Here is a 25536-nt window from a genome sequence, read left to right as displayed (position 1 = left end):
ACTACTATCATATATCATGATTTAATTTCATTTGGTTAATATTTAGCTTAATATTCTTATTTTTAAATAGATTTTTATCATTATCTTTTATTTTTGACATTGCCAAGATTTAAGTCTGTCTTTCCACTCTTCCCCAACAGTGCCTGTTTTCTTAATATAGCCTTTTAGATAAAATTTTTTAAATTACCAGTCCCACTTTTTAAAAACCCACTAATCTTTCTCACATTTCTGACTAAACTATATTCTAGTGATAAATAAAATCTTGATACCCATTATAAATAAGGAGAGAATAAAAGAGCAATAACGATGATCACTTTCAAACTCAAAGAGCCCTATATATAGTAGGTGGTCAGTAAAATCTATTGATTCTATTTGATTTAAAAGAAATGATTCAAAGAAATAAAAATAATATTATATTGTAGAATGGAATGGGATACAAAATTACATAGTAGTTATTCTCTCAAGAAAATGTATTGTCATTTCTATAGTTATCTGTTCACCAAAATGGAGACAGAAGTATTTCATTAAGAGCCAAGAGAAAACAATGACTTCATCTTTCTCTCTTACCTGCCTCTACTTCCAACTTCTGCACATACCTTTTAAAATACTGAAGATATGAAGTCAGATATAAAATGATCCAACAAGAAGCAGGAAACAATATACACAATGACTAAAACAATGTAGACTGTAAGAATGCTCCAATGAAATTGAACATTTGAGAGGCAGCATGAAATAGTGGGTTAGCCATGGGACTTGGAGTCAGAAAACTTGGATTTAAGCCCCATTTGAGGTACTTAGTAAATACGGAATTCTGGTCAAGTCCTTAAAGAATGTTTGTGCCTCCATTTCCACATCAGAAGCTCTGACATTGATATTCTTATTTGTAATGGAGGATTAGTCATGGGGGGGGTGCATTTTTTGGAGTAAGCATAGTGTACTCTGCCCAATATCAACCTGTGGGAAGGTTGGTCATTCAATAAACACTTATTAAGCTTATTGTGTCAGTCATTGAGCTAAGTCCTGCCAATACAAGAAAGGCAAAAAACACCCCCCAAAACTCAAGGAGTTCATATTTGAATGGATGAGACTACATATAAACAACTATGCACATGTAACACATATGTATATTAAATGCATGTTTATCATGTATATGTATGTGCATATATTATATATATATATATATTTAGATAGAAAGAGGATAGAAGGAAGATAGGTAGATAGATAGTATAAATTGGAGGCAATCTCAGAGGGACTGAAAAAACTTCTGGTAGAATGTTGGACTTTAGTTGACACCTGAAGGAAGTCTGGAGGCAGAGATAGAGAGAAGTCCAAGCATATGCAATAACCAATGGCAATATATGGAATTGGGAGACAGAATGTCTCATGTAAGGAACAGCAAGGAGGCTGGCATCAATAGATCATCGAGTATGTGGGAGGGGAGTCAGGCATAAGAAGACTAGAAAAATAGGAGACCAGGTTATAAAGAACTCTAAAAATCAGAGTTTTTACAGGATCCTGGAAGTAATGGGAAGTCACTGGTGGATAATATAGTTAGATCTGCCCTTTAGAAAGGTAGCTGAATGGAGGATGGAATTGAATGGAAAAAGACATAGCAGGAAGACCAGTAAGAAGACTATTGCTACAGCCCAGGTCTTTCAGACTTCAAGTTCAGTGCCCTACCCATTAGTTCATGTTCAGTTTCAATTTAGGTAATGTGGACCTGCACCATTGTGACTTGGTGAGCTTGTGTCATCCATGGGCAGCCCTTTGTCTCCCTGTTTTAGAGCAAGCACAAGTATTCTTTGTTTCTGGTGGTTTACTGTGTGGTGATGAAGGCCTTTTAACTCTTGCTGAGCTGGAACTTAGCATGTATACAAAAGGCAAGAATAGAAGAAATCACTTGCATTCTCTGGTGCTTTTGAGCAAAGAGGAAGAAATGCTATAAGCCTCCCAGTTTTTAATCCCCTTTCCTACTAAATTCACCATGAATGTATGACATTCCTGTTTCTTATCTCCCTATTGTCTCTTTTCTATCCTGACTTTAGGTCATGAGTGTTGGAAAAAGATAGACCAGGTGATGATCTTTTGAACTTTGAAAGCTGAGAAAACCCCAGCAAATGAAGTCCATAGCAGCGCCTGCCAGTAGCTGAAGCATCCAAATCAACTGAGGAACCAGGAAGCCTTGATCTGCCCATCAGGGAATCAAGCCACCAGTCAAGACAGCATTGCCTGCAAGCAAAGAAATGGGTCATCCATGAGCTATGCCATACTTAGAAATAAACTTGAAGAGAGAAATGTTTGAAGTAACCATTTTAAGTTTGAGTTTACTATCCCCAGGGTCCAAGGTGGTAAATGATAGCAGGGTCTTAGTTTCAAATGTTTTTGTAATTTGGGTCTTGCTTTATCTTCTTAGTAAATATCACTTTCTAGAAGATAATTTATATTAATTGACTAATTAATATGAAAGATATCAGTGGGCTACATGATGTTGGAGAGATTCTAGCTGGCAATTGATTTTGGGAAAATATTAATTGGTAATGATATTGGGGTGGGGATGGAGAATACACTATAGATGGGGGTTTATGAGGGATAGGACCAAAGAAAGATATCCTTATCCTTCAGGGGGATCCCTAAACCCTGAAAGGATCTGTAACCAAACTCTGAAGAGCTGATCTACCAATGCAAGTGGAGTTTGGAGAATAGTTCCAGAGCATCCAATGACATGATTATGTAATTACAATGAGTTACAATGACTAGACAGCCCTAGAGAGAAGACAAGAAAATTCCCTCCAATCAAACAACAGGTATTTATTCAGCATCTGTTCTATGCAAGGTACTATGCCAGGTGCTAGGAATACAGAGAGACAAAAAAGTAAAACAATCCCTGCTCTCAGGAGCTTTGAATCCTTTTAGTGGAAATGGTGGGACATGGTGGGTATGGAATGTTGCACATGCTGTCAGACAGAGTCAATGTGTAGCTTGATATTGCTAAACATACGTTAAAAAAACTATTTTTACAAGGGAAAGTTCATTGGGCAGGGCAGGTAGGAAGGATATATTCAGAAATGAATATGACACAAAAGCAAAAGGCACCAATAAAACTTGGAAAGAAATTTTTTCTAGTGGAGGAAAAAATCCATAAAAAATAAAAAAGTAAAATAAACAGGCATTTGGTTAAGTTCTCTGCATGTTTATTTCAGTCTCTTCATATAACCCTCCCCTCCTTCCCTTTTCCTTAAGATTTTCAAAGATCTCCAAATAAAATTTCCGCACAATGTTTGAAAGTAATACTATGACTAGGAGCAGCTAGGTGACAAAGCAGATAGAGTTCCAGGTCTGAGGTTGGGAGGTCCTGGGTTCAAAAATGACCTCAGGTACTTACTTCCTAGCTCTGTGACTCTGAGCAAGTCTCTTAACTCTAATTGGCTGGCCTTGCCTTTTTTGTCTTAGAATTATTGGGGGGGGGCAGGAATGGAAGGGAGGAAGAAAGAATGGAAGGAAGGAAGAAATGCTATGAATACATAATCATTAAATCTAACTGCAGTATCCCAAGATCCCACAATTAAGTAAGTCATTCATCCTGTCTCCAGAGACTTGAATCAATTGTGCAACAAAACCAAGGCTTGAAGTCTAGCAGCCCTGACTCTCTTGGATGTCAGTTTGCTTAGGGTTCCCCTTAAAACCTTGTTCCAGTGGAACTAATTGCTCCTTGTAATTCTGCGATGTTCTAACAGTGCATTTTGTGCAAGACTAACAATACTAACATCATTATCAGGTTCAGCCTGTAGATAGAAAGTTGGAAGTCAAACATTCACCTCTGAGAATAGAGCAATATGCAGATCAGAGATGGCCCAAGAGAATTGGGGCCATTTGATTCTCATTAGGAAGAAGGGTATGATTGGTCACAAGTCAAGGTCCAGAAATCATATGCATAGCATGTGGGAACCTTAGGGGTGCCAGACTGTGTAAAACCACTGGGCAGAAATAATTATGAGAAACAGTAGTAACAACTCCAACAGTTGAGCCTTCTGAAACTTATCTGATACAAACTAATGTTAAATAAAGTCCATTTCCCCTGTATAGATCATAAGATTGGAAATTTAGATCTGAAGCTCATCTAGTCCAACTTTATCATTTTGCAGAGAAATCTGAGAGCCCTGACCAATGAAGTATGAAATGACCTACCCAAGGTCATATACTTATTAGCTATAACAGTCAGTTATTCAAACCTGATTCCAAACCCAGTGGGCAATGAGAGGCAAAAGGAGGAAAGGGCAACTTATAAGTATGGTATGCCAGGGGTTAAAAAAATATATATACATATATATATATATATATATATATATATATATAATCTACAATACAAAAAGGACAGATAAAATAATCAAGAGTTGCATAGAGGACTGAGTATTGAGGTTAGTCAGGAAGACTTGGGTTCCAATCCCACTTTCAGAACTTAAAAGCTATGTTGTTGTAGGCAAGTGTCTTGGCTTCCTTATCTATAAAATGAGAATAAGAAAACCTGGAGTCATTATCTCATAGGATTTGTGAAGTCCTAATGAGATAATATATGTAAGGCACTTTTTGCAAATCTTAAAGCACTATATTAAAATGTCAGATAATAATAATGGTAATAATTTAGGAGAAACGCGGCCAATTCCCTTGCTCTCAACCCTACTCTTCTCCCAATTGGGATTCCAAATGAATCATTAGTGAAGGAATCAGGCTGGTACACACACACACACACACACACACACACACTCACTCATATATTATATATGATATTGGGATGTGTTATGTATAATAGATACTTTAGCTTTCCCTTTTTCACACTAGTGTTTTGGGTTTTGGTTTTTTTCTCTTTCTCCTCTAATTCTTTAGATTGCTGTCATATTTTGAGCTATTTGGGCACCCTCTGGTGGTTGTCTGAAAGCTTCACCTGCACAATGAGAAGATGATGGCTTCCTGTCAGACAGAAACTATGGTTTGAGATTTGGGGCGTCTGGCATTCACTGTTAATAGAACAAAAAGGACAAAGAGCAGGGACACCAGATAGGATTTGAATCGGGTCCTCTGGTGTCCTGGCTAGATGGGGCTGGTATAAAAAAAAGTCTTCTGATCTGACTTCAGTGAATGGAATTCAGTCTCTGAAAGGTAGTTATGGGATAACAGGAATGTCCTTTAACCAGGATCAGCTCATCTTGGGGAAGAGGCATTACTGTGCCTTATGCCTGCAAGGATGGCAAACAAAGAAGGGGGAAGTGAATATAAGATCTCTGGACCAAAGAGATGGATGGGCTGCCTCCTCCCAAGAACAAGCATCCCTATCTAGAGTGGGATTCAGGATGCTGAGTACCTGTGGCTTCCGACCATGCCCCACTTATAGATATTCTGGAGAAAGGCTGGGCTATTATATAGTGGGGAAAACACTGAATTTGGAAGAGGAAGACCTGGGTTCAGATTTTAGTTCTCTCAGTCAGACATGTCATTTCAGATGGAACCAGTCTTGCCCCTGGGATATGAAGTTGGACCTAGATTGGGGAATATTTGAATTCAAATCCTGCCTTTGACACAAACTCTATGATCATGACCAAGACACTTAATTCCTCTGAGCCTCAGCTTCCTTCTCTGTAAAATGGATGTAATTATCCCTCCCCAACAAGCTTCCTCTGGGGTAAAAAGAGCATATTATATGTAAAGTGCTTTGCCAATCTAACTATGTGTCATTTACTCCCTGGAAGGCAATAATGGAAGGAAATCTAAATTTCAGTTAGGGGTCAGTGAAATAAAGATGTGATTTCTGACCCCCATCTGAGTTCATGAATCCCTTGGATAAGATCCTAACTTTTTTTTAAACTGGTCTAGGATTTCATTGGAGGCAGTTGCACTAGGCATGCAGTCAAGAAGACTTGAGTTCAAAATGAGGCCCAGACATTTCCTAGCTGTGTGACCTTGAGCAAGTCACTTAACCTCTGATTACCTTAATCCACTGAAGAAGGAAATGGCAAACCACTCCAGTATCCTTGTCAAGAAAACCCCATGGATAGCTATGGCCTCTAGGGTCATGAAGAGTCAGACCCAACTCAACAACAACAACAAATTATATCACTGGCAAAGGTGGAAGACCCTACTCTACAGATAGAAATCAGCACCTGTTCTACATCTAAAGAATTAGTCTAAGAGAATTGTCAGAAAGTCAGTATGTGTCAGAAGCAAGACCGACCCACATCTTTCTGACTCTGAAGACGCTTTTCTAGTCACTACATCTCCAATCAGAAGCATGCTGGAGTCAGCTCCTACTAACTGGGGAGAGCAGCTTCTTCTATTTCCAGTGTGAGCATTTACACTTTAGAAATTGGGTAAAATGTTATAAATCAGGATTTGATTTTTGTATTGTCCTGTTGATTTTATAGACTTGAGAAAATGATGGGAAAATGTTTATAAAGCAGATTAAATGTAGAACTTTCTAATGTATATTTCCATCCCCCAGCCAATCGTTAAACATCATATATATGTATATACATATATATACATATATATGTTTAGATATAAAATAGACATATGAAGCACATGGGCTGCAGGAATATATTACCCCTGGAACGTAGCTCTAGTCGGTGGGGATTACGGACCTAGTAAAGATATTGTTGCCAAGTCGGTACCTATCACAGTACCTTGTGGTCCTGTAGCTTCTCTCTCCAAGGGGCTCCTTAGCATGTTGCATATCTAATTAGTCCTCTCAACACCCCCGGAGGAATGCTTGTTATCTTCTTTTTGCAGCCCGAGCAACAGGCAGAGGGAGATTAAAATGACTCTCCCAACAAAACATGGTGTGTCAATGGTGGAACTTGAAATGGAACCCCAGAGGGTTACCTTCCACCTCCTCGCCTAGACTGCAGCATTAACCTGAGGCTGCTGCTAGGACCCCGAGGTTCACCACTCACAGAGGCGCGGGTTCGGACCTTCCGCCCCTGCCTCTAGGAGAAAGGGTTTTCAGAGCAAGGAGACCAAGGCAGGGCTGAACTGCCAGGGGGCACCAGAATTCTCCATTAGAACCCCAGTTCACCTGATCACAGATTCTCTGGACTCGGGCCGGAGCAGAGCTATTATTGCCAAACAAAGGGCTATTGTCTCTCCCCTAGGCTGTCTCCGTATAGTTAGGATTCTTCTTCGTTTCATCTTCTAGATTAGAGCCAGACCCTGGAGCAAAAGGAAAGCTCTCCCACCTGAGCTCTGCCTAGGAACAGAGATGGGGGCGGGGGGGGGGGTGGATTGGGGAGGGGGGGGGACCAGGCTTCTCTGCGGGCAGCCCCAGGCGCTAAGGGTGTCCACCAGAAAGCAGGTTGGAAGACAAAGAAGCTAGTGTGACTGCATCGGTGGGAACAGATCCAGCCTCCGCGGTCCCAAAGAAGGGACTCAGCCTGGAGACATGGCAAGCAATAGGCCTGCAAGGTGCTGCTGGTTCCCAGAAAAGGGCCCAGCAGCTTCAGAGGGTTGTTTAATCTTGAACACAGTGAAACTTCTTCCAGGGCGGGGTGGTTTCTACCTTTAGTCTCTTTCCGATTTCTAAGTAAGTCATGGGTGAGCGAATCAGATAACTAAAACCTTCAGAGGCAAGCAGCCTCCCAACCCTTTACACAATTGCTTTTTGCAAAAAATCCCTGCCAGCAAACAGCAAATAGCCCAGCTCCGTTTTGGGATCTGTTAAGCAAGTTCAAGGCAAAGCAGCCCACCCCACCCACCGCAGCCAGATTAGGAGTGGCCCCTGGTTGTCTGCAGAGAGAGCCTTGGAGTCTGGTCCCCACAAGGAGTCCATTGATCCACAGGCACCTGATTTTCCAGGACCAGCATCATCCTTGTCCCTAAGATACCCGGATTGCTTTTCTATCCTAAAGATTCCCACCCTAAGAAAGAGAGCCTTTGTTTCTTCACTCCCTGGTGTTATATTCATTTCCCTGAGAGCCAAAACATTTCTTTCCTTTTCCTTTTCCTTTTCTTTTTCGGGCAGCTAATGGAGAGATATACCCATTCTTCCCTTCTCTGGATCTCTGGAGTGCAACAATCCCACCCAGCCAGCCACTTGTTTCTCCTCCTGTCTTTCTAAATCTCAATGCATACTAGATTTGAGCAGAAAAACATGCCCTTACAGAATACTTTTTCTTTTTTATACCCTCACCTTCTGACTTGGAATCAATTGGTTCCAAGGCAGAATAGTAAGGGCTAGGCAATGGGGTTATGTGACTTGCCCAGGGTCACATAGCTAGGAAGTATTTGAGGCCAGATTTGAACCCAAGTCTTCCTGGCTCCAGGTCTGGCTCTCTATTTATGGAACCACCTAGTTGCTCCTAGATGGGGATTTTTTTTAAACCCTTACCTTCCATCTTAGAATCAATGCTATATATTGGTTCCAAGGCAGAAGAGGTAAAAGCTAGGCAAAAGGGGTTAAGTGACTTGCCCAGAGTCACACAACTAGGAAGTGTCTGGGGCCATATTTGAATCCAAGACCTCCCATCTCTAGGCCTGGCTCTCAATTCACTGAGCCACCTAACTGTTCTACCTTAAAGAATATTTTGAAAAAACTAAAAAATTTAAGAACTCAGATCAATGCAAAGAACAACCACAGTTTCAGAGGAATAATGAATGAAGTGTGCTACCTCTTAAGAGAGGTAATGACAGATATCTGTCAGTCAATCAACAAGCTTTTATTAAGGGTCTACTGTGTGTCAGACCCTATATTAGGCTTTGGGGATACAAAGACAAAAATGAAATAGACTACTCTTAAAGATCATATGTTTCATCAATGAAGACAAAATGTCCATGTATAAATATTTACCGAATTACCAGCAAAATGAATACGAGGTAGTTTAGAAGGGAAGGGACATGGCTAATGGAGGAATTTGTTTTGTTTGATTGAAAATGTTTATAAGGGTTTTGTTCCCTTTTTAAAATGTCCAGCAGTCATTAAGAAATAAAAATTTAAAAACATTTTAAATTTAATTTAATTTATTCATTTAATTTAATTTAAATTTAAATTTAATTATTTAATGAAATTAAATTTAAATAAATAACAATGTAATAAATTTAATAAGTAATTAAATTAATTTAATAAAAATAAATTTAATTTAAAAAATAAATTTAAAATGACTTAGAAAATTATTGAAATGTGCTGCAGTACTCACAGGGAAGTACCATCCAAGACAATGTTTGTCTCCTATACCCCACCTTTACCCACACCCCTCAAAGGTGGACTGAAGCTCCTACAAAAAGGTCTTTGTGCTGGGGGGGGGGTGTTCCAGTTCCAGAGATAGGCAGCTTCCTAGAGGATGGAGCCTTGTGGTCTTCACCTTTCCCACTGCAGCTGGCATAGGGCTAGGCAAATAGCTCAAAAAGTGTTTCATGGATGAATTACTTCTTTCTATAGATTTGTTCTAATTCAAATGCAGACCTTGACTAGACGATGGAGAAATGGACACAGCATCCCAGGATTTTAGCTCCTTAGTCTAACCCATATTCAAAAAAGAATCCCCATGACAACATACAAATGCATGTACATACAAAAATGACAAGTAATCATCCAGGTTTACTTAAAGACCTTCACCTGAGAGGGACTCCCAAATCCTAATGCAGCCCATTCCATTTCTAGAGAGTTCTAATTTTCAGCAAATTTTTTCTTTACCTCAAACCTCAAATCTATCCTTTTTCAGCTACCAACCACTAATTTTCTGCTGGGTACAAATAGAAGAGATTTAATTACTCTTTCACATGATGACTTTTCAAGTACTTAAAGAGAGTTATCATGTTTGGCCCTGAGTCTTCTTTTCTCCAGGCTAAGTATCTCTAATACCTTCAATCCAATCCCATAAGGCATGGCTAGAGGCCCTTCATAATACTGGTTGCCCTTCTTAAGGTGTTATCAGAACTGGTTGTTAAAATTCACTAGAGATCAAAGTGGTTGTAAGCTCTTTGATCCCTACATCCCATTTTGGAGACAGTAAATGGAGGGACATCTGAAAACCCTAAAGGTGCAGGTATATATGAGAAAATAACTAACTCTTATTTTCTAACTCTTTCATTAGGAGGTGATTTAGGTTAAAATATTCTTAAATTTTGTTTTCTTTGCCTAATCCATTTTTTGTCTGATCCATTTCTTTGTCTAACCCATTCCTGACCTCCTCTGGAATGGATTTATAGGACTGTAAATTCATAGATATAGAACTGGATGTCTTCCTCCTCTTCCAGAGAAGGAAAGAAGGATCCAGGGATGCTGCAATGGGATTAAGTTTGTTAACTTAGGTGGAGCAACTCCATTTTGTTTTAAACATTCATTTTGTGACTAAGTAATTATTTTTATAGAACAGTGATGGCAAACCTTTTAAAAACCGAGTTCCCAAACTGCACTCTCATGTCGCATGTGAGCCACCCCATTACCCCAGACAGGGGATGGAGGAAGCACTCCCATTGGACTGATGGGCAGAGGGGTAGGTGATGTATTCAGGCACAGTAGAGAGGAGGAGGGGAGCAACCCCCTCCAGCACAAATACCATAGGTTCACCAGCACAGTTCTAGAATAATGAGAGCACTTGAATATTATAGTTTGGCAGTGATGTGTGTGTCCCCGAAATCTGACAATCACTAATCATGTTGATCCCCCAAATCTAGTAAATAACTACTAATGATGTGTTACCTAGATGTTGTGAATAATTGATAAACATTTGCTAATGATGCTAGCTTTGATTGATAGTTTCTTTTCATCATAAACTTAGATAATCAATCACCAATCAGAACTTAAATGTAATTTGTAAGAGCCCATAGACAGAACCATAAAAATCCACCAAAGGCCCCAACCATCAATCAACGCCTGAGTTACAACAAGGGCAGACTTCTGGGTTTGCCACACTTGGAAATTCAAATATCCTGGGTTCACTTGAGATTGATGAAGACTTTCAGATACAGACGATATCCAAGTGGTCAGAGACGGAGATTTGTTGTGAAAACTGGCAAAAGACATGTTTACTGAGATCTTTAGGAATTTGGTTGTAGGTTGGTTCCTAGAAGAGTGGATGTTTGTATTGTTGAAGAGGCAATAATTAGACTGCATGCATTGATGAATATGTTGTATGAGTGCACTGTCAATCCTAATAAGCATCTATAATGGTAAAGTGCTTTTATGCATGCACTGTGAGTTATAGATACCAAGTGACTTGCCAAGGTCACAAGACTGTACATGACAGAGGAGTCTTCATCCTTAGAATAGATGTATCTTGCAATAGCAGGGTCATATCTCATACAGAATCTTAGAGTGGGAAGAAACACTAGAGATCATCTGTCCCTTCTGTATCTAAATAGGAGGTTTCTCTCTGACCTCAGAAAAGTGATACAGCTTTGGGTTGGAGATTTCTAGTAAAGGAAAACTCTGCAATGATAATGATAACTAATATTTATGAGGCTTATTAAGTACAAGGCAATGTGCAATTATTATTTCATTTGATTCCCACATCAACCCTGGAAGGTGGGTGCTATGATTATCCTCATTTTATAATTGAGGAAACTGAGGCAAATGCATTAAATAATTTATTCATAGTCACATAGCTAGTAAGTGTCTGAGACTAGATTTGAACTTAAGTCTTCCTTATTCCAGGCATATTCCACTAATTAATACAAATAAACATTTATAGAGAACTTTAAGGTTTGCAAAGCACTTTTTAAATATATCATTTTATCCCCACAACAAATTTGAGAGATTGGCACTATTATTATCATTCCCTTTTACAGATGAGGAAAAAGAGGTAGATGGAGCTTAAGTGACTTGCCCAAGGTCCCATGGCTAATAAATGTCAGAACCTAGATTTAGACTCCAGGTCCAACCCTCTCCTTATATCGGTAGGTAGATAGATAGTAAGTAGTGTTTACCACAGCAGCTTTTCTCAATTAAAGCCATTTTTTGTTCATTTCATTTCCTCTTTTGTTTTGTTTAACAAAAATGTATTTGTCCCCTTCCTATCTCCCCCATGGAAGAAAAAAGAAAAGCAAAACAAGCCCTCTGTGGCAAATATGAATAGTCAAGCAAAGCAAACTCCTACATTATCCATGCCCCCAAATCTATGATTCATTCTCCATCTTGAGCTCATTGCCTTTCTGTCCATGGCAGGCTTCATTTTAGTCCTCTGGGTGTTAATCATGAGAATGAACCCCCAAATCTGAAATGGTTTCAGAAAGAAATTTATTTATTCTTTTGGCAAAGGAGAGACCTGGGAGAAGGTGTGGCTCCCTTCCCAGGCTCTACCAGGTTAACATTATGTAGGAACTCACAAGTAGAAGTAAAGTTATTTTGAAGAGAGGGAAGATGCCAGTCAAAGTCAATCGAGCATAAACATTCACATTTGGGAAACCCAAAATATAGACACTGGATGAACCCAAGACTGGGGAGGATTGAAGCGTTCCCTGCAGACATCTTGCTTCCAAGAAGAGTCTCTGATATTAGCCTAAACTCTATAGTAAGCTTTTGGATTAGACAATTTCTAGCCATATACGGCTAGGTTCTAATGATATTAATAAATAAAGTTTTTAGAACAATGTGACACCTTACAAAAAGTATGACTGGTCATTGTATTGATGAGTATTCTTAAATCTTTCAAGAGGCAGCTAGATGACTCATGGATTGAGAGCCAGGCCTGGAGAAAGGAGATTCTAGGCTCAAATCTAGCTTCAGACACTTCCTGGCTATGTGACCTTGGGCAAGTCACATAACCCCAGCTACCTAGCCCTTCCTATTCTTTTGATTTAGAACCTATGCTTAATATGGATTATAAGACAGAAGGTAAGGGTTAAAAAAATCTTTCTAAATTGTTTTTCCTTACAATGTTGTCTTTGTATAAACTGTTCTGGTTCTACTTAGAGCCATTTTTGGTTCTATTTAGAACCATGTGTTTGACACTGGGCCAAAATAAGTCCCCCATCACTTTAACTCCTCCCTTCTTCTGTCATCTGAGGTCAAGCAAAACAAGTCGTTCATCTATCTGATAGCTCATTAGATACTTAGAGGTAAACTAAACTCTCTTGAGTTTTTCTAAATTATTATTATTTATGAAAAGTATATGATTTATTATCATCCTTCCTCCTTGAAATATGTCTAGGCTAAACATCCCCAGTTCCTTCAACTAATACTGGCATGGAGTTGTATCTTTTCCTTCAGTTGATGCTGTTAAGGTGTGGTCTCACCATCTTCATTGTTCATCCTTCAAAATTCTCTGATTTATCAATAAACATGGTGCCCCAAACTGAACACAGAATTGTAGATATGGTCCAATGGAATAGAATGCAGCCAGAACTATCAGTTTCTCTTATTCTTTGTATTTAGTTCTCTTTAAGCAGCCTAAATGGTCTTGCCTTTTTTGACAAATGTTATCCTTACCTGGTTCACTTATATTGAGTTTGTCATCCTCTGAAAGCCCCACATTTTATTACCCGAGCTTTTGTCTGGTTGTACTTCCCTCATGTTAAAACTGGCATATTGATTCTTTGAACCCAAGTATAGGACTTTACGTTTATCCCTATTTAAGGAAGGCAAATTAGGGGAAAGGAAAGTGTGTCCAAAGGAGTCACCCATCAATTTGAAGAGTTCCCTGATTATAAGCCACTCTTTGGAAGTTCCTGAAGGAAAGTTCCCATGGAATATGAATGTTCCCTGGCACCTTGCTGATAGAATATTGGGAAATCTTTATGGTTGACTTACTGAGAATTAGCCACCCTTCCCTAGAGCCTATAAAAGTAATCTCTTTGTGGCTTGAATTTCCTTCTCACCTTCAGAAAATAGGGTAGAGCACCACAGTGGGTAATTGCATTGTGGTTTGAGCAAAGGGGAGAAAAATGTGGCAATACATGGCAATAGGGAGGGAGTATGATCAACCAGGCTTCATGTGCTCCTCTAGTTCTGAGAGACCCTAGGTCATGGGTAACACCAATGAAACTTAATTCATCAGTCTAGCCCCTTAATATAGTTTTGGGCGCCTGGTTGTCATTTGCTGTTTTAGCTATCCTTCCAATTTGGGGATGAATGTTACCAAAATAATATCAATTTATTATTTTACAGATTTATTAACAATAGGCAGATTTTGACCTGAATATAGTTTTTACCTCCTCCCTTTTCCAACTCTTAAGTACCTCCTAATATCTTCAAACTGCCTTTCCTTTCTCTTGCCCCTATCTGATCCTAAACCCTACTGTAACCTTTCAAAATCTACCAGTTTTTGTGAGGTAAAAGTGAATTATCCTGAAAATCCTTTAGACAGTCAGCTAATTGAGAGTAGGCACTGGTTTTAACTTTTATCTTCGTATCCTCATCAGTTAGCATTGGGCCCGGCACATCCCAAGTGTTTTATAAATGTTTGTTGGCTTGATTGTTGTAGGTCATGAAATCTCTTTTTAATCTGTTGATGACTACAAGGATTATGGATTCTTCCTCCCAAGTAAATGTTCTCATTTTAGTCAGAATCTTTTGGAGGCCAATGCTTTAATTCCAAAGAATAAGTATAAAGGTGGGTCATTTAAGCCTCTACCACAGCAAGTTGATGAGAGAATATTTTTGGTTGGCCCTGTCTCTCCATTTTTCTCAAATTGCACTTATTCTGTGCATGCGTAGGCCTGGTCCAGACATCTCACCAATAAGAAAGCATCCCATCACTTTTGGATTCCATTGCCCTATCACTTCTCTCCACCCTACACATATCCCCAACATATGCTACATCCTTTGGCCTATCTTATGACCTTTTCTGACAAAACAAGTTGTATTGTGACTTATTTGGATCCAAGACAAGAGAACCCCCAGGCTGGTGTGAGAGTCAAAGCCAAGGAATAAAGAGAGTAAAATAACTGATGAGGAGCTTCAAAGTCAGTCACCGTGGATACCTGACTCTTCCTGACCTGTGCCATTCCATAGATTTCCAGAAAGGCTTCCAACTTCCAGAGACATTAGAGGTAATGATGCTCTTTTCACATTCTACATTTCCCCACTGTACATTGATAGTAAAACTGGCAACCTGAAAAGCATAGATTGAAGGCCCATCATGTAGAGTCTTGTATCATTGTAATGGAGCATATATTGAGATCATCCCTGTAAGTTAATCTTTTAAAATGATCATCTACTTAATTCCTACCTGTCGTTTAAAGTTCAATTTGTTCTTCCTCCTTCAGGAAGCCTTTCATGATCTAATTTTTGATAATGAATTTCCTTAAAGAAGGAAATGGCAAACCATTGCAGTATCTTTGCCTAGAAACCCCCCCAAAAGAAAATATTTTCCTCCCATATAATACGACTTATTCTTCTTTTATGCCCTCATCATATATCATTTTTGTTATGATTATTTGTGTATTTGCCATATCCTGCTAGTAGACTGTATGCCCTGTGAGGCCAGGGACTGAATCATCTAACCCTTAAATGTCTTAGAGCTCATTGATAAATGTTTACTGCAGTGGGGCACAGGAAAGAAGGGAAATATTGGTATTTCCATGTCACAAATGCTATATACTTGACAAAAGAAAAACTAAAATTCATATATAGGAGATTCATAATTTCATATGTAATCTTTTTATCTTTTGTATATGGCAATATCATGTTGGTTGATGACTATCAAGTTCACAATTAAGAAAACAACATTTTTTAAAAGTCTTGGTTGAATTGAATTGAATCAGCCTTCAGGAGTCCCATCATCCCTTTGCACTTATCTAGAAATAGCACATCTTTTCATAGTATCAATGTTCTGATGGAAAGTGTTTACTTTAAATTTTCTTTCCCCTACAACTTCATTTAACTTGGGCTTGGGGCCTCAGCTAGAAGTCAGGCAGCTAGACATTCTTCAGGCTGTTAAGGCATTGTTCAGCATCTGCAATGACCCACCTAGAAGGATGACTGAGGGAAGGTTGCAGCGAGAAGACAACTTAATCTCTCCTCTGCCAAAAGATCCTGCCTGTGAATAGGCAGGAGAGGTCGTTACTCAATGGGGGAGATGGAGACTGACAAAGGTCATCTATCAATGACCCTATTAATGATTCAGATTCTTTATATCTTGGTCCTGGATGATAAGAGTAGCTGCCACCCACTTATCTCCCTCCTTGCGTCTCTTTATAAATGTACATTTATTTACTCATAAAATTTTTCCTCTTCCCCTATCCATTGAGCCATGACTAGAAACAAAGAATTTTTTAAAAGTGGTAGGTATATAGTGAAAGGAATCCACGTATCCACCAAGTCTAAAAATATATACAATGTGAAACAGATATTTCCTACAGTAGGGAAGCCTGCCCTGGGAAGCAGGGATGAGTTCTAATTCAAGCAAGAGAACCCTGCCCTGGTCCATAGAACCATAATTCACTTCTGGATGATGAAAAATGTCCCTGTGCCTTCTCCCCAATCTGACTCTTCTGAAGGTAGAGATCCTTTCATGTGAAAGTGTGAAATCTGTGAAATGGAGGGGCTAAATTAGATGGCCTCTATGCTTCCCTTCAGCTCTTACCCGATACTCTTCTTTTGACACATCTAGACAATATCAAAGATTTCTTCTAGCTCTAAGGTTATGAATCTATAAAGATGACCCAGTGTATGGAAAGAGCCCACCAAGGGACAGCTAAGTAGGTTATATAGTGCATAATGGGGCAGGCTTGGAGGCACAAGGTCCTGGGTTCAAATCTAGCCTCTGATACTTCCTAGGCACATGGCCCTTGACAAGTCTAACAACAGTTGTCTTGCCCTTACTGCTCTTCTACCCTGAAACCAAAACCTAGGTTTGATTCTACGTCAGATAAGGATTAAAAAAAAAAAAAGATACCATAAAACCAATTAGGCACTATTTATGTGTGTAAGTTGTTTTTCTTTTTTCTTTTTTTTTTAACAGTATGAAACTTGTGGGCTTCTGAATACATGAATATTGTTCTCTGTGCCCAAGAGGACAAGGTTGGTTCTCCTTGGGTAACCTTGCTGGGAGCAGTTGCTTTGTTACTCTGTTGACTTTCATCATATTAAAAATGTCACATATGAAAAGAGACAAGTCAGAGAAATAGCTATGTAGAAAGAGGAAGAAAAAGACAGTAAGACCCTAGGTGGGCTACCTTCAGAACATCCAGGCATATCTTGGCTCTATATAGAGGGGCCCCACACTAATGACAATGAAAGAAGAGTTCTATGCTTCACAAATACACTTGCAAGCAACCAGGGCATGGATGGTATCTCCAGTGTCAAGAACATAGGTGCAGGGGTTGGATCTGTGATTTTCTTGATATAGAGCCACACTGGAAAACCTGTGGCACAAGTGCTGGAGGGAGCTGCCCCCTCCCCCTCTCCACCCTACCTAAGGACATTTCTCACTTTCCCCCATCCCTCTGCCCAGCAGCCCAATGGGAGCACTTCCTCCCTCCCCTGTCTGGGGTAAGGGAACAGCATTTGGCATGAGGGTGTAGTTTGGGCACTCTGTCTTTAAAAAGTTTACTACCACTGCTACAGAGAATCCTCAGAGGAAGAAACTCCCTGTTTTCAGGTACTGGTCAGCACAGTGCCTGACACATAGCAATCACCTAATAAATGCTTGCTGACTTCACTTGATTCTTCTGCCATCTCTAATGGCCTTAGAAGGTTACCCTAGAACACTAGGAAGTTAAATGATTTGCATGTTCACATAGCTAGTGAATGTCAGAAATGGCTTGAATCCTGGACTCCCTGGTTTCAAAACCAGTTCTCTTTACAATAGGACACAGTTGCTTCTGCTTGACACATAAATGTTTGATGACTGATTGACTCACTGGTCTCAGTCTCCTACTTGGTCAGTTGAGTCCAGATGTTGAGAAATAGCACTGAAATCTTTTTTGGCTTTCTAGCCATGAGTCAAACAGCTAGGTATTCCCCGCTAGAATCTGAGAGTTAGGGAGGTCTTCACTTCAAATCTGGTCTCAGATACTTTCTAGCTATATAACTCTGGGCAAGTCATTTAACCCTCACCATTTAGCCTTCACTGTTCTTCTGCCTTGGAACTAATACATAGTATTGATTCTAAGAGGGAAGGGAAGGATTTTTAAATTAAAAATAAATTTAGAAAAAGGAATAATCTTTAAGTTATGGGGGGAAGTCCATTACACATATAAAGTTATAGCACACACAAAGAGAAAAACTCTAATATGTAATACTATATATAAATATGTTATATATTTATAAATAATTGTGATTATAAATTATATATAATATATTAAATATAATATAAAAGCTCTAATAATAAGTAATAAACTTTTAAAATAGAAAAATAAAGCAACATGCCAACAAGTACACACTGAATAATCATATGGAATTTGGCAATATAGCACTACTTAGTGGGTAAACACATTTTTTAAAAACCCTTTCCTTCTATTTTAGAATCAATATTGTGGACTGGTTCCAAGGTAGAAGAATGATAAGGACTTGACAATGGGAGTTAAGTGACTTGCCCAGGGTCACACAGCTGGGAAGTGTCTGAGATCACATTTGAACCCAGGACCTTTCATCTCTAGGTCTGGCTCTCAATCCACTGACCTACCCAGCTTCCTCCTGGTAAACACATTTCAAAGAAATTTTTTTGGTAAATAAATTTTAAAAGAATATTTTCAAAAGACACCAAATACTTCAACTGTCATTTGGGAGGCACTTATTTGTTTTTGTTTTTTCCCCATTTGGGTTTCTTGCATACAATTTGGTAAAACCATGAAAAGGGCATTCTTCCCTTTTGTCTCCATTCCCTAGGTCAGGAATTTAAACAGGGAATTATCGTAATTACCACCTTTCTGCCATATTCCAACAGCAAGATATGTCAGGTATCTTGTAGGAGAAAACTGGCACTGCTTCTTTTCAAATTACATGGAGCATGTAGGAGCAGGATTGTTTCTGTCCTGAGCTGTCAAAAAATATTTTCATTTATTGAATCTAAATCCTCCAGATCTGTCCCAGATTTATGGGTGTTAAATTTTGCACAAGAGCCTGGCCATTAGCAGATATATGAATAAAGATACACCAAGCATTTAAGTGTCTGCCTAGGACCTTAATCATGTTCAGAGAGTAATTACTTCCAGCTAAGGGCAGGGGGAAAAATGAGCACTTAGAGAGGGCTAGACGAGTCAGTGAGCGTGGCTCCCGGAAATCATGTCCCAACATTTTGGAGAATATGACAGTTTATAGGCAAGAGTTGATCCCAAACCTCTGTTATCACCAGGTTGGGCAGAGACCAAACAGCATTTTCAGAGTTCTTCAAGGTGAGAATTACAGATTCTAATCTGATTCATAGGAAAATGGAGTCCTTTGAATGGGAAGCTAGTGCTAACGACATTTTCCCTGCTTTTGAACATCTGTCTCCCAAAGAATTAAAGCTGGAAAGACTAATTCTGCTTATAACATTTCTGTCATACTATACTCTCTTTTGTAGACTGAAAGGGACAGCTAGCAGGCCCAGTAGATAGAGGGCTTGTCTTGGAATCAGAAAGACTGATCTTCCTGGGTTCAAAACTGTCCTGAGACACTTACTAGCTGTTGGACCTTGGGCAACTCATTTAATCATATTTGCCTCCATTTCCTTATCTTTAAAAAATGAGCTGGAGAAGGAAATAAGAAGCCACTTTAGTATCTTTGCCAAGAAAACCCTAAATGGGTTGGTCGCAAGGAATCAGACACAACTGCACAATAACACATTCAGAAAGAGAAAGGGCAGGGATGAAAGTGCATTCCAGAACATCCTAGACAAAATTTGTCCCCATTTGGTAACTCTTTCCCCTTCCGTTATGCATTTTCCTTTTACCATCATCTTTCCAGCTCTAGTACCTTTCCCTTTTTCTTTCCTTCTCCTCTACTTAAACTACATCTTAGGAAAGAATTCCACATCAGTCATTTAGACTTTAATATGAATTTAAGTCAAACTGTTATTTCTCCCAAGGATCCTTGTACTCAACGCATTATTTATTGTTAGGGATGAAAAGCCAATGTTCCCCTTTAAAGAAATTTCAGGTTTCTTGAGACCATATAAGATTCTTCAAAAATTTTAACAGAAATAACCTTGCTCAATGACACTCCATTCATAAACACACTAAGGTGTTTTCATCGGTGATGGAGGAGATCCAGGACAGAATTGAAGTTGAAGAAGGATTCCTCATGGAGGATGATGGTCCTCTAGATGATCCTGTTTGCTGATGACATTGTGCTAATTGCCTCAAAGTGTAGAATGTGGCAGAGGCTCCTCAAAGAGAGCCATAACCATGGAACAAAGTTTATTCTGATCATCTACGTAGGAAAGACCAAGTTAATGAACAATATTTATTACCCAGATTATGACATATTGTTGGATGGACATCCTAAAGCTAGTGTGTATATTTGAGACTGACAATATGTCTGGAACTGTAAGATGAGCTTTCCTTGAGAGGGTATAGGAATAAGAAAACCTGACCATCTTCCATTTTGTGCAGGAAAGGAAGAGGGAACTATGGCTATGGAGTTTTGCAGAGAATGTCAGACTTTTTCAAGATATTAGTTGGTTTTGCTGACACGTTTGTATATTTTCCATTCTTGAGGAGAGTGAGTTGGTTTCTGGGGTGGAAAGGGGGCAGGGATACATTGGTATATGTGAGCAATGTGGTAACAAAAAGTAAAAATGGAAATTTATTTTTCCTAGTCTTTAAATGGTCCTTTGTGGAGTTGGAAAAGCTTTATAGCATTAACCAAATGTATCTCTTTCTAACATCAGGAATTAGGCAGATTATCTTTACTTTGGAGATGGGAAAACTGAGACCCCCCAAAAGAAGAGTGACTTTCTCAAGGGCATTCAAAAACAAAAAGTGACTCACTGCACACTGTGTTGCCACATAAAAACAAGACCCATTGAAACCTCAGCAGGATAAAACCAGAATCATTCACTTGTTTCAGCCTTTGGCTACTCAATGTAAATTCCAGTCAATTGGACCCAATCTGAGAACATATCACTGGACTTCCAGATAGAGGCTATTCGAATCCCTTCTGCTCAAAGGGATGAATAGTACAGTTTGGCAGCACCTCCTTCTAAAACATGTTTCTAAAATCCAGGACCAGCATCTGAACCGGAACACATCAATGGTAGAAAAGTTAACCCCTCCAGGGGAAAGGAGAGTGTATTTAAAATAAACCTGTTTCTTAGCCCTCACCAACTCCCTCCACCCACATATCTTTTATCTTCAAAGAACCTTCCACACATTAATTAAGGAATCCTTGGTGAACTCAACTGCAATCGAGCTGTGAAGTAGAACAAAAGTGGCAAACTGTTCAGGGCTACTGTAATGAGCAGCTGGCAATTCCCAGGCCAATGGTTTTCCTCAAGGTATGAGTATCCCTTCCCTGCCCTTGGGTGTACTGCACTTACTCCAGGCCCTGACGATAAACTTGGCAGAAAGGCTAAAGTGCCTCCCAAAGGAATCACCATTTGCTTTAGGGGCCAGAGTCTGAAAATGGCCCCTCAATGGATGAGGATCAAAGCTTGCCCCTGCTAACCTATGCTTAGGACCCCCACTCCATCCTAAGGCCAGTGCCCTGGGACTTGGCTTTGAAGGGACGATTTTCAGCTGGCCCCCTTTGAGAAGAAATGCCCTCTTAAATTAAACAATCAACCCTCAGATATTTATTAAGGCACCCATTCTATGCGGGGCACAGTCCTAGGCTCTGTAGGAGATGAGGGGAACAGGGGCCCTCTTCCCCAAGAACTCACAATCGGTTTACCAAGGTTGTTGTTGCTTGACCTTACATTTTGAAGAGGACCAGTGACATCCCAGGGTGAAGTCTTAACTGTTGGAGGATCGGAGGAACTGGATTTACATGAGGCAGAGTTGCACAAAGCAGTCAGTTTATTCTTTCTTCCAGAAAACACACACATACACACAACACACAACATGCATACACACACACACACATAGACATATACAAACACCAGAGATAATAACTAGTAATTCAAGGTAATATGGATATGGGTATTAAGTGCTACAAGAATTCGTGTTATATATATATATATATGTAAAAATAGTCCACTTACTTTCCACCATACCTAGAAAATACTTCTTCCTCACTTACATCTGTTAGTCTCTATTTCCCTTTTTTTAGACCCTTACCTTCTGCTTTAGAATCAATACTGTGTATTGGTTCCAAGGCAGAAGAGTGACAAGGGCTAGGCAATGGGGGTTAAGTGACTTGTCCAGGGTCACACAGCTAGGAAGTATCTGAGGCCACATTTGAACCTAGGACCACTCAATCCACTGAGCTACCTAGCTTCCCCCTTACCTTTTCTTTTAAAATCAATATTGTATATGGATTTTAAGGCAGAAGAGTGGTAAAGGCTAAGAGAGTTAAGTGACTTGCCCAGGGTCACACAGGCAGGAAGTGTCTGAGGTCACTTTTGAACCTAGGACCTCCCATCTCTAGGCCTGGCTCTTAATCCACTGATCTACCCAGCTGCTCCCTTACATTTTATTTTTTAGAATCAATATTGCATATGAATTCTAAGGCAGAAGAGTAGTAAGGGTTTGACAATGAAGGTTAAGTGATTTTCCCAGGGTTTTCTGAAGACAGATTTAAACCCAGGACTTCCTGCCTCAAGGTGCCATTTTCCTCATGATGGTGTTTTCTGATCGTCTCCAACGATGTAGTAGAAAAGGAATTAAATCATTTTCAGAAGAACCTTGGTAATGATGCACTATTCCACTTTAACACCATCTAAGGGTAGTCTCCATTAGGGGGATGTCAAAAAATTTGGCTTCCTCAAAACATGGCCATTCCCCTCAGACCTGAGCATCCTTTTCTGGGTGACTTCGCTCTCCCCTCTGAAAAGTGGGGTCCAGTATGCCTGCTTCTGCAAAGCCTCTTGGCATTTCTCTCAATGGCAATAAGATTCTTTGAATGTGAGGATTTGGTGTTCCAAGGAGAAAGCACTGCACCCATTCCCAGGATCAACATGGTGGAATTACATTTCTGGCACTGCAGCTGCTAATATAAATGTTCCAAGTGGAAATAAGAATGGCCTAAGACCTTCTAAACTCAGACAAAGCCTCCACTGTGCTACAAAAATGAGCAGAAAAGTTGGAAACCCCTAAGAGCAAGAACAAGTCTGAACTCCAGGGCATGCTGCTTTTATATTCCTACCCCTAGCTTTCTCTGGCAGTTCTTCAAACATTAGCCCTGCTTCTCTTTTCATGCCCTTTCCAAGGTAACCAAAGGGCCCTGGGCAGCCATAACAACTCTTTAGAAGCTCACATCCACTGCCAGTTACTGAGCAGGTAAAGGGGGGCACACGGTTAAGGAGAGAGCAACTGACCCCACAGTCCAGAGAGCATGTTTTGATCCTACAGAGAGAGTCACTTTACAGAGTGTAAGTACAAAAGACTGTTCTTTTGGTTCATGAAGTCACCTGATGGCACGGCAGGTTCACATATAAAAGGGCTTGAACAGCCTCGTGACAAAGTTCTCCCTCATCCTCTCCACTGACATATGGTTTGAGATAAATGCAGATTTCCTGGAGGAAAACAAAGAAGACAGAGGAAGAGAAGGTAAAGGCTAGAAGTGTGGTTCCAAAAGACAAATGTGGACGTCCATTTGTATCCACCCTGATAGACAATTATAGGGCGTTCTGAGGTTGTGTGGCTTATCTCACTTAAACCTGCTTCCCAACAGTCCTTTGAGGCAAGGGCTCCATACATTATTATCCCCATTTTGGAGATAGATAAACTGAGGCTAAGTGAAGCTAAGTGATTTACTCAGGGTCACTCAGCTAGTAAGTGTCTGAGGCCAGAAAGCCCAGAATTCCATCCACTGCATAATGTAGCTGCCTCTGTAAGAACCAGTAAGTGCATGATACAGGGAAAAGAGCACCAACTCTGGTGGCAGATTTTGAACCCAGGTTCAAAGCTTAGCCTTGATATTTACTTGTGTGAGTTTGAACAACCCATGTAATCTTCCTAAGCCTCAGTTTCCTCATCTGTAAAATTAGGAAATTGGACTAAATAGTCTCTGAGATCCCTACTAGCTGTAGGTCTTATGCTATGATTCAAAGTGGCTAAAGGCAGAATTTGAACCCAGGTTTTCTGGACTCCCAAGTTTCATACTCTGTGCATTATACAATGCTGTCTTTCAATGATGACAAATACTAGGTCCTTATTACTTAAGAGGTGGGAGGAAAGGTAGGCTCTGTTCTAAGGTAGCATATGAAATTCTGAGCAAGATTTGAAGTATATGTTGGAGAAAGGGAAGAGAAGGGGGGAGGGATAGAGTGGAAAGGGGGAGAGAGAAGAGGAAGGGAAAAAGAGGGAAAGGGAGAGAAAGGAGGGAAGAGAAAGAGAGAGAAGGGGAGAGAGAGGGAGGGGAGAAGGAGAGAGGAAGAGTGGGAAGGAGAGAGGGAAAGAGAGAGGGAGAGAGAGGAAGAGAGGGGGAAGGAGAGAAGGAAAGAGAAGAGAGAGAGAGAAAGAGGGGGAGAGAGAGAGCAAGAAAGAGGAGAGGGAGAGATGAATAGCACTGACTTTTATAACACTCTGTATAACATATATATGTATGTATGTATATACATACTTGTTTCAGTTATATCCAGCTCTTTGTGACCTCAACCCCCATCTGGGGTTTTCTTGGCAAAGATTCTGGAGTGGTTTGCCATTTCTTTCTCCAGTTCACTTGACAGGTGAGGAACCTGAGACAAACAGGATTAAGCAATTTGCCCAGGAATCACATAGGCAAGATTTGAACTCCAGAAGATGAATCTTCCCAACTCCAGGGCCAGCACTTTATCCGCTATGCCACCTAGTGTACACACACACACACACACACACACACACACACACACACATACACACACACACACTGCTATCTGCACTATATATATGATTTCGTAGGAATACTTGTATTATACAACTTTCCATTCTCTGTCTTCTTAGCTACTACAAGACAGTCAAGTTTTTTACCTTCCCAGAGAGTCAGCTGGGCTAAGTTCATTATGTGAGATTTTATTATATCACACTCTCTCCCTTGCTAAATACCTGACTGATTTAATTGTCTTCTCAGGCCATGAATTTAAATGGCTAATTTATTGAGGGATGTATATTCTCTATTAGTACTTATCCATATTATCAGAGGTTTGCCTGGGTTGGCATTACTGTTCCAAAATCCTCCAGTTATTGATCAGAAATTTTGCAATATTCCAGTATATTAATCATAGAGATACTTTAAAACAACAGAACTGGAAGTCTTTCTGGATGCTAAGTGCAAACCTGAATGATAGAGATGAAGGAGGCTTTTCTAGTTTAAAAGATGCAGGAGACTTGAATTGTGGGTAGAAGAGAAGGCTTGCAGTGAGATGAGAATTTAGCAGGGAAGGGGGTGATGTTGGGAGGGCACGATGGAACATACTTCTGCTGGGAGCTCTTTTCATTTCTTAAATATTTATATTTGCTTTTTCTTAGTTTTAAATTTTACCCCATTCTCCTTAAGCATTCCACTGAGCATGCCTGTTTTCTGATAGGATTTTTTTTCTTTTGTGATGGCTT

At 39.8% G+C, this 25536-nt stretch overlaps 2 long non-coding RNA genes across 2 annotated transcripts; one reads left to right on the top strand and one right to left on the bottom strand.

The window, feature by feature from the left end:
* Nucleotides 1-1716: 1716 nt before the first annotated feature.
* LOC103097392 (uncharacterized) lies at nucleotides 1717-2307 on the top strand. Its single transcript, XR_457164.3, has 2 exons — nucleotides 1717-1869; nucleotides 2046-2307. It is a non-coding gene; the product is annotated as an uncharacterized LOC103097392 (long non-coding RNA).
* Nucleotides 1943-7039, bottom strand: LOC130456288 (uncharacterized). Its single transcript, XR_008914909.1, has 2 exons — nucleotides 6672-7039; nucleotides 1943-2229 (listed from the first exon to the last, which is right to left on the bottom strand). It is a non-coding gene; the product is annotated as an uncharacterized LOC130456288 (long non-coding RNA).
* Between the last annotated feature and the right edge of the window lie 18497 nt (nucleotides 7040-25536).

This window comes from Monodelphis domestica, chromosome 1 (assembly GCF_027887165.1).
Source record: "Monodelphis domestica isolate mMonDom1 chromosome 1, mMonDom1.pri, whole genome shotgun sequence".
Lineage (NCBI taxonomy): Eukaryota > Metazoa > Chordata > Mammalia > Didelphimorphia > Didelphidae > Monodelphis > Monodelphis domestica.
Note: the sequence above shows the minus strand (reverse complement) of the source record. Positions and strands in the feature narration are given on the sequence as shown.